Raw genomic sequence first — 9,472 nt, 5'->3', positions numbered from 1 at the left:
TTGAACATTGTTCTGTTAGTGAGAAGCTTTTCAGATGTTGCAGGAACTCTTCAGCTGCATGGAGCTGCAGGTCCTAGTGCCTGCCCTATACTTCAACCAGCAAGTGACTTTAATTTTTTTGTCTGATTTCACTGGTAACATCAGCACCTGCTCAGATGGTCAGAGATTTATAAATATTTAAAAGCAAGCAGGTTGATGGGGGACTCTGACAAGCTTCCAAATGCCAAAAAGCCACAAGTACAATTCAAAATACTACTTTCTTTAAACTTTTGATTGTGACTCAAAAAGAGAATTACCTGGTCACTGCCTACTAACAGAAATGGTCACAGAAACTCTCAGTTATGAGTGTGAGTTTATTTAAATTACTAGTTATATGAGTACAAAGGTGCATGATTACTGGTATAAAGATACAACCCTTGTTATTGATCGTTCTTTATGTTGCAGACAGTCTTACTGATACTGAATTTTAGGATCAAAATCTAACATCAAGAAAGATTTCCCTTTTTTATACGGTTCAAATCACTTTTATTTATGCAAAATTCCATTTTTTTTGGCAGACTGTGTAAAAATTAAGCATTTTTTACTGTTTAATTTCAAAGTAATAAAAAATATTGTCCAATATTAGTTAGTTGTTAATATACTGTGACAACGATTTATAATAATAATGGGTTGGATTTATCTGTGCTTTTCCAGACACTCAAAGTGCTTACATTGTGTCCATTATTCATTCACTCCTCATTCATACTTGGTGATGGTAAGCTACAGTTGTAGCCACAGCTGCCCTGGGGCAGACTGACAGAGGCGTGGCTGCCAGTTTCCCGCCTGCGGCCCCTCTGACCATCACCGGGATCATTCATACACATTCACACACCAGTGGAGCCACACTGGAGGCAAGGAGGGTGAAGTGTTTTGCCCAAAGACACAACGACATTTGGCTGGGGGGAGTGGGAATTGAACCGCATTGGACGACCTGCTCAACCGCCTGAGCCACTGCCGCCCAGTTATGGCTTTTATTGTAATTTTGAATCGTGCTGGATTTTTTTAAACCATGATGTAATATTTCAAAGTCAAAGTTATTTGTCTTTCCTTGATTTCCCATATGCTTTGCTTTAGCCAGGTTTTTGATTTGGGACTCATCATGTCAAAAGCAAAAGGAAATGTTAAACAGAGACAGCAGATGTCATTATTGTCTTTTTGCAAAAACATGTTAATTTTCCAGTTTTAAGTGCATGTGAGTGAATTTATAAGTTCAATTACTGTTAAAGTGATGGCAATTTTATTTCTCAAAACTTCTTGTTTTAATAAAAAATACATTCCTTGCAGTTCTTTACAAGATTTTTTGTCCACATATTCCAGGAGGTAAATTGTTAAAAACACAGTGTTTTCTTGGATGACAAAAAGAGTTAAACAGTGTATCATGTTTGCAGCACTGAAATGGTATATGACTGTTTGAGAGGAGGTTGGAGCTGAGCCATGGGACAGTGTAAACTAATCCAGGTGGAGAAAAAGTATGCATGTTGCTGTGAACTTTGCTTTAATGCTGTCAGAGCAGGAAAACTTCAGCAGGTTTACCTCAAAGTCACCGGATATCCTCTGTCTTCCTTTTTTTTCTTCCCTTCTGTGTAAATTTGACAATTGCTGACATCTTTTTATAACAGTTTCAGTGTGTTCATTTTAATACCACTCCCATCTTTGCACATCTGGATTCGAATAAGAAGTCATGGAAGTGAATATAGCTTAGCATGTTACAAAAGCTTTACATTCTGGCTTTCGTTGTTTCTCTCGTTTCTACATGGCACGGTTAGGATTTTTAAATGGTCATGGACACATTTTAAAAACTGGCCCTCCATGTCCTGAACATTTTTCAGATCAGCTCTCTGCAACTTTACTATCCTAAACAATGGATTGGATCCAATTCGTCTCTTGTATAATTTACAGGTAGTCTGGATTCTAGGGAATCTAAATGGCCAAACATCCTTGAGAGGCGAGTTGGATCAGAATTCTTCCTGCTGTGCTGCTATGAGGCTTTTGGGAGTTGAAACCTGGTCTCTTTCTGATGGGCTGTGAAAATTTCCTCCTGGAGCCCCTTTAGACTCTGAGATCAGCCCAGAGCAGACTTCTCTGCTGTTATTAAACATGAACATCCTTAAACGTGGTCTGGATATGAAATAAATATCATGACAATAGAAATTGTCTTGTTTTGTCATGACTATGTTTTCTGTTTTAAAACATGCAGAATTCCTGCAATTTTTTAATCGCTTCTGAGAAAAGGCAAAGCATGAGTTTTGGTCAGGTAGAGATTTTGAATTTTGGATTGCTTTTTGCCATTGGAAATATTTAAAGTGCTAACTAAAGGTCAGGGTGGGATTTAGTTTGCATCATTACTTTATCCTGTAATCGACATTGTTTGAGAGGAACAAAGTCCTTCTGCATAATGAGATGCAGACATTTCATGCTGCAGCACGATGTATTATTAAGGTTAAGATAACCTCTTCAGTATGTGCATGGAGAAACAAGCAGGAATCTGTCTCTATTTTTACAGTAGCAGATTACGAAGGAAAAAACAACAACAAAGAAACTGTCTTTTGCCTTCTGTGTGAGAACCAGGATTTGACAACTTGAGCTGTGGTTTTGCACATTCTCTAACTGAAAATGGAATAAGAAATTGATACCAAAATGATTGGTTATCAAGGGCAGAGGTATGACATCAATTGTATTTCATTAAAAAAAAAAAAACAACAGATTAAATTGTAAAAGAAGCCAATAACTCAAAGTTTCTCAGAAGAAAGAAAAATGTGTGCTTTGGCAATCCACATCTGGCCTTCATCACCCACATCATCTCAGACCAAGCCTTTGAAAAGACAGCTGACTTCGTGGAAGTGAGCAGGAAGTAAGGGCTTATTCTTCATCCTACAAAACATTCAGTTTTGATTACCACAGAGAAGTAGCAGAGCAAAAAATAGCAAAGGTCCTTTTTCACACTCAGCCTTAACTCCCCTGGTCACCCTTGTCTTTGCACTCCACTGCACCAAGAAGGAGGGTCCTGCTTAGAAATGATCCCAGTGTGAAGAAAGAGAGGAGTGTTAGTTTTACATCGGGAAATCTGCAAACACACTTTCTATTGTAAAAAGATTAGTAAAATCTACTGTGACTATACAAATAGCAGAGTTTATTCACACCCTCTTAGTGGTTTGCTTCATCTAAAACAAGTGGAAAAGAGAGAATATCCTTGTAAATGTCAACTTTTCTCTGGCAGAACTGAACACCTGACCTAGGTGGTGATCTCAAGGATCAATGCTCAGACCACCAGCTAAAAACCAGACTAAGCAATGTGGCCTGTGACCTCCACTCAGCGCGGCCGTGATTAGCCCGGGGCCACCAGGCAGATAGCCTTTCAAAAAAGCTTTGCCAACCATGGAGGACAATAGCCATGTTGTCTGTGATAAAAAAGGACCATTTTGGTATTAGATTAAATTTCTTTTAGAGCAAAGGAATTCAAAAAATGTTGTTCTATACAATTTCAAATCAAGTTGTCTCAGCCTGTTTTGCCTGGGCAACTGAAGAGTCATTGCATTTTTATTTAGTTTGGATCTATAGATATATTATAAATATGATTTTACGTCCTAGTACTAAAATATGTGGCTTCAAATCTCTTCATAGGCTGAACACCAGCCCTCTTCTCTGCGGATATCATGTGTTACCAGCCCTTTGTACTTCCTACTCAACATTGTTTCTGTCACATGAGACGAGTCTCACCACATCTGTGTTTACAGCTGTGAGCTGATGATCGAGGGATCTATTCTCTCCTGTCAGTGTTTGTTTGGAAAGAGTTTGGTGTGTGTAGTTTCTGGGGAGATGTGCTGTTCAGAGATAAATGGCTGTTGACAGATGAACTCTCATTTAGCACATGGATCAGTAGGAAGTGTCAGTGTTTAACATCCTCTACTTGTTTCACACCCTATTGTTTCATAATAACAGAAGCTTAAATATCATTTATCTAAACTCACTGGCCACTTTATTGGGTACGCCACGGACCCCCTTTCCCCCTCAGAACTGCCTTAATCCTTGGTGCCATAGATTCAACAAAGGTACTGGAAACATTACTCAAAGAGTTTGGTCCATATTGATATGATAGCATCACGCTGTTGTTGCAGATTTGTCAGCTGCACATCCATAATGCCAATCTCCCGCTCCACCACATCCTAAAGGTGATCTGAGATCTGAGATCTGGTGACTGTGGAGGCCTATGAGTCCAGTGAACTCATTGTCATGTTCAAGAAACCAATCTGAGAAGATTATAGCTTAATGACATGGCTCCTTATCTTGCTGGAAGTAGCCATCAGAATATGGTACACTGTGGTCAGAAAGATATGGACATGGCCAGCAACAATACTCAGGTAGGCTTTGGGGTTGTAACCATGTTCAATTGGTAAAGAGTTCCAAGAAAATATCCTCCACACCATTACACCACCACCACCAGCCTAAACCATTGATACAAGGCAGGATGGATCCATCCTTTCATGTTATTGATGCCAAACTAACCCTGACCCTTACATTTTAATGTTGCAGCAGAAATGGAGACTCATCAAACCAGACAACACTTTTCCAATCTTCTATTGTCCAATCTTGATGAGCTTGTGTGAAATTTAGCCCCAGTTTCCTGTTCTTAACTGACAGAAGTGGCACCCGGTGTGGTCTTCTGCTACCGTAGCCCATCTTCCTCGTGGTTGGGTGTGTTGTGTGTCCGGAAATGCTCTTCTGCAAACCTTGGTTGCAACCAGTTGTTATTTGAGTTAAAGTTGCCTTTCTATCATCAGGAACCAGTCTAGCCATTCTCCTCTGATCTCTGTCATCAGCAAGGCATTTCCGCCACAGGACTGCTGCTTACTGGATATTATCTCAATTTTGGACCATTCAATTTTGGACCATGGTTGTGGGTGAAGATCCCAGTGGATCTGGCACCAACAACCATACCAAAGTCACTTCAATCATCTTTCTTCCCCATTCCGATGCTCTGTTTGAACTGCATCAGATTCTTGAGTATGTCTACACGCCTAAAGTCATTGAGTTGCTGCCATGTGATATATATACATATTTATATATATATACATGATGTGCGAATGTATGTCTGTATAGAAAACCCATAAACTGTCACACATGTAGGAAAGCTCAGTTAGAGGCCCATCTCAAATTATATTTTCCAGTCTTCTCTCTTTTGAACACCCCCTTCCCAAACTCACAGATGGTTGGAGTTATAGCTGAAAATGTACTTCTAGGGTCATAATTAATAATTAAAGCTACAAGTAGCATTTAGCGGGCCCGAGCACGTGCCACCGCCTGGTACGAGCGACCGCCCCGTGAGCAACGCCCTGCTCGAGCCATTCTCGTCGTTTTTTCTTGTCCATTCTGGAGCTCCAAGCTAATGTTAATATGACAGCAGCCTGTGGGGGGGGGGGGGGGGGGGGGGGGACTATAATCTGTTGCCTTAAAGGACAAAAACTTTTGCATATAGCATGAAAAAAATTCTTAAATCTAAGCCTCGTTTAGACCTGCTCATTTTCTCATCAAGTAGAAGGTTTTTATCAGATTAAGAAACAAGCAATGATGATAATTGCTATCACTGTCCCTAAGGATGAGAACAATAGAACTCATTCAATTTTCACTACAATGTCTAGATGTGTGTCAGCTATGTCTGATAACTTGGCCAATTAGCTGGACCGGGATCTTACAAAGTGCAGGTGGTTAACGTCCAGTGTGATGAGTCTGTGGACGGCAACAGTACAGCATAGCTTTTGGTTTCCACAAGAGAAGAATTCCTGACACATCTGCCCTAACAGACAACTACAAGAGGAGTTGAAATGTATAACACGGTGAAGGAGTTTTTGTGCAGAAAAAGGTACCATTAGAAAAGCTGTGCAGAAGTGATTGGCTCTGGACATATAATGACTCTTATTCTGAAAATCGTAAACAACCTCAGCTGCAAAGCAAAACAGCACAGGATTTTTAAGGTGCTATTGGTGGAGATATCTGCTGAATATGGTGAATCTGAACTTGTATTCTTGACTGACATTACTGGAAAACTAAACCACTTGATCTGCGAGCTGCAAGACATTGGTAAAACTATATATTTTTATTGACCAGCCTGCCTGAGCCAGTGTTTTTCTTGTGGGGATCTTTTCTGCCAGGGCTTGCCAGCTTGGTCAGTGGATGTTGCTGCAGTTGTCTCCCTTGCTGGGACAGCTGGAGTTAAACACAGCAGCCTCACGCCTGTGAAGTGGACCCCGTTGCTGTCCCAGTCTGGATGGGCACTGTGGTGATGTTCCAATGTTCAGGCTGGCTCCTGGTATGAAGAGATTCCCAAGTACCATTTCCTAACCGCAGAGCCAAGGATGTGTTTACATGTTTAGGTCAAAAATGTGATGAACAGCTTCATGTTGTCTATTGATGTAAGTTTAAACCTAAACATGTTTCCCTGTTACTAATCCAGTTGATATGGTTCTCCATCTGTGTCTAGGTGATAGAAAAGCATTTTTTTATATTTAGAGCTCTAAGCAAACAAACAGTTGTCTATATAAAAGAGCTTTTACAATTGTGCACTTTTAGCAGGTCTCTGAATACATGTGACCAATGTATGGTGGATTTTCACAGACTTTTTGTAAAACTGAAGGTGACAGAGACTTTGGAGAAGTGGCTACATTGCTCTGGACTTCTTTGTTTCATCCACAGAAGAGTAAAATATGTGATTGATTTTGAAAAGCTGCTGAAAAATGTATCTTTTTAAAATTGCAATTTCTAATTTGGGTTTTACATTTTGTGTTCCATTTTTTGTGATTGTATTAGAAAGATTTGTTATTTATTTGGTGTTTAAAGGTGGTACATAATGTATATACACAATTTTCTTAGAGACATTTGCTATATGTTGTGTTTGTTGTCATTGTAGTTTAATTTTATTGGATGCATTGAAAGGAAATGAAAAGAAGTTGCAGCATTGATTAAAAAAGCATAAAAGAGACATTTACTGTCTGATGTTACATCTGTAGGAGTGTACTGAGACTGGGTTTTGTTTTGGAGCACATTCATATATTTTGTTTGTAAAAAAAAAAAAAAAGATAAAATATAAAGTTAATTGTATTTTGGATGAATAAAAAAGCAATGATTAGTGCTAAGGATGTATAAAAGACAAACAAAACAAAGGAAATTGCTGTATTTTAGTGTTGAACTAGGCTTTCTAACTGTTCTACTTTCTGTCTGCCACTCGTGGCTAATTTACATGTGAGCACACAGCCGGGGGGGGGGGGGGGGGGGGGCTAACTCCACTCCTGCAGCAGGGGAGACTGATGAAAAGCTTGAGGATGTAAGATTGAATAAATAAAATCCTAGAGTTGACCAGTTCATTTTATAAATGTAAATATTTTTTATTTTGGTGCTGATAACCTAAACAGATGTTATGATAAAAATATTTGCTTGAGTCAAAATGTCCAAAAATTTGCTTTCAGCACAATAGGGTGATTAAGGTGGTTAATGAACATTGTGAATCTGAACTTGCATTCTTGACTGACATTACTGGAAAACTAAACCACTTGATCTGCGAGCTGCAAGACAATGGCAAAACTATTTTTTTTTTGACCAGCCTGCCTTAGCCAGTGTTTTTCTTGTGGGGATCTTTTCTGCCAGGGCTTGTCAGCTTGGTCAGTGGATGTTGCTGCAGTTGTCTCCCTTGCTGGGACAGCTGGAGTTAAACACAGCAGCTCACGGCTCTGAAGTGGACCCCGTTGCTGTCCCAGTCTGGATGGGCACTGTGGCGATGTTCCAATGGCCAGGCTGGCTCCTGGTATAAAGAGATTCCCAAATACCATTTCCTAACCGCAGAGCCAAGGATGTGTTTACATGTTTAGGTCAAAAATATGATGGACAGCTTCATGTTGTCTAAACATGCCACCCTGTTATTAATCCAGTTGATATGGTTCTCCATCTGTGTCTAGGTGATAGAAAAGCATTTTTTTTTATATTTAGAGCTCTAAGCAAACAAACAGTTGTCTATATAAAAGAGCTTTTACAATTGTGCACTTTTAGCAGGTCTCTGAGTTCATGTGACCAATGTATGGTGGATTTTCACAGACCTTGTTTAAAACTGAAGGTGAGAGACTTAGAGAAATGGCTTCATTGTTCTGGAGTTCTTTGTTTTATCCACAGAAGAGTATAATTGGTGAATGATTTTGAAAAGCTGCTGAAAAAAGTATCTTTTTCAAATTGCAATTTCTAACTTGGGTTTTACATTTTGTGTTCCATTTTTTGTGCTTTATTTGGGAAGCATTTGTTATTTGTTTGGTGTTTTTAAGGTTCTGCAAATATACAAATCAAATTTTAGAGACATTTGTTATCAGTTGTGTTTGTTGATTTGTAGTTTAATTTCATTGGATGTATAGATGTCGTGTGGGGGGGAGGCTCGAGAGCAGGTAGGACCCAGGCGCAGAGACGGGAGGCAAACGGGTTCAGGGCAAGTGGGTTTATTTAACTAACAAAAAGCGCTGCAGAGCAGGATGACAAAACTAAAAACAAAAACTTACTGTGGCATGGCAAGGGACATGGACGCCAGACAAGAAGACGTGATCAACATGAGCAGAAGTTAATGGACCAGCACAGGAGGAAGGCAGAGACAAGACTTATATACAGACAGGGCAGACAAGACACAGGTGAACACGATTAGGGCAGATGGGGACCAAAGGAAGTAAAACTCAAGAAACATGACAAGACAGGAAACCTTTCAAAATAAAACAGGAAACAGAACCAAACAAGACAGAACAAGAACTAAAGCGAAAAAAAAGACAACAAACTGAAACCATGACAATAGAAAGGAAAAGAAGTTGAAACATTGATTATAAAAAAGGATATAAGAGATAAAAAAAAAGAAAAAGGAAAAGAAAAAAGATAAAATATTGATTTAATTGCATTTTGAATGAATAAAAAAGTGGCTACATTGCTCTGGACTTCTTTGTTTCATCCACAGAAGAGTAAAATATGTGATTGATTTTGAAAAGCTGCTGAAAAATGTATCTTTTTAAAATTGCAATTTCTAATTTGGGTTTTACATTTTGTGTTCCATTTTTTGTGATTGTATTAGAAAGATTTGTTATTTATTTGGTGTTTAAAGGTGGTACATAATGTACTTAGAGACATTTGCTATATGTTGTGTTTGTTGTCGTTGTAGTTTAATTTCTTTGGATGTATTGAAAGGAAATGAAAAGAAGTTGCAGCATTGATTAAAAAAGCATAAAAGAGACATGTACTGTCTGATGTTACATCTGTAGGAGTGTACTGAGGCTGGGTTTTGTTTTGGAGCACATTCATATATTTAAAAAAAAAAAAAAAAAAAAGATAAAATATAAAGTTAATTGTATTTTGGATGAATAAAAAAGCAATGATTAGTGCTAAGGATGTATAAAAGACAAACAAAACAAAGGAAATTGCTGTA

The sequence above is a fragment of the Oryzias latipes genome, chromosome 5 (assembly GCF_002234675.1).
Source record: "Oryzias latipes chromosome 5, ASM223467v1".
Classification (NCBI taxonomy): Eukaryota; Metazoa; Chordata; class Actinopteri; order Beloniformes; family Adrianichthyidae; genus Oryzias; species Oryzias latipes.
The sequence above is the reverse complement of the archived record's forward strand: the minus strand, read 5'-3'. Positions refer to the sequence as shown.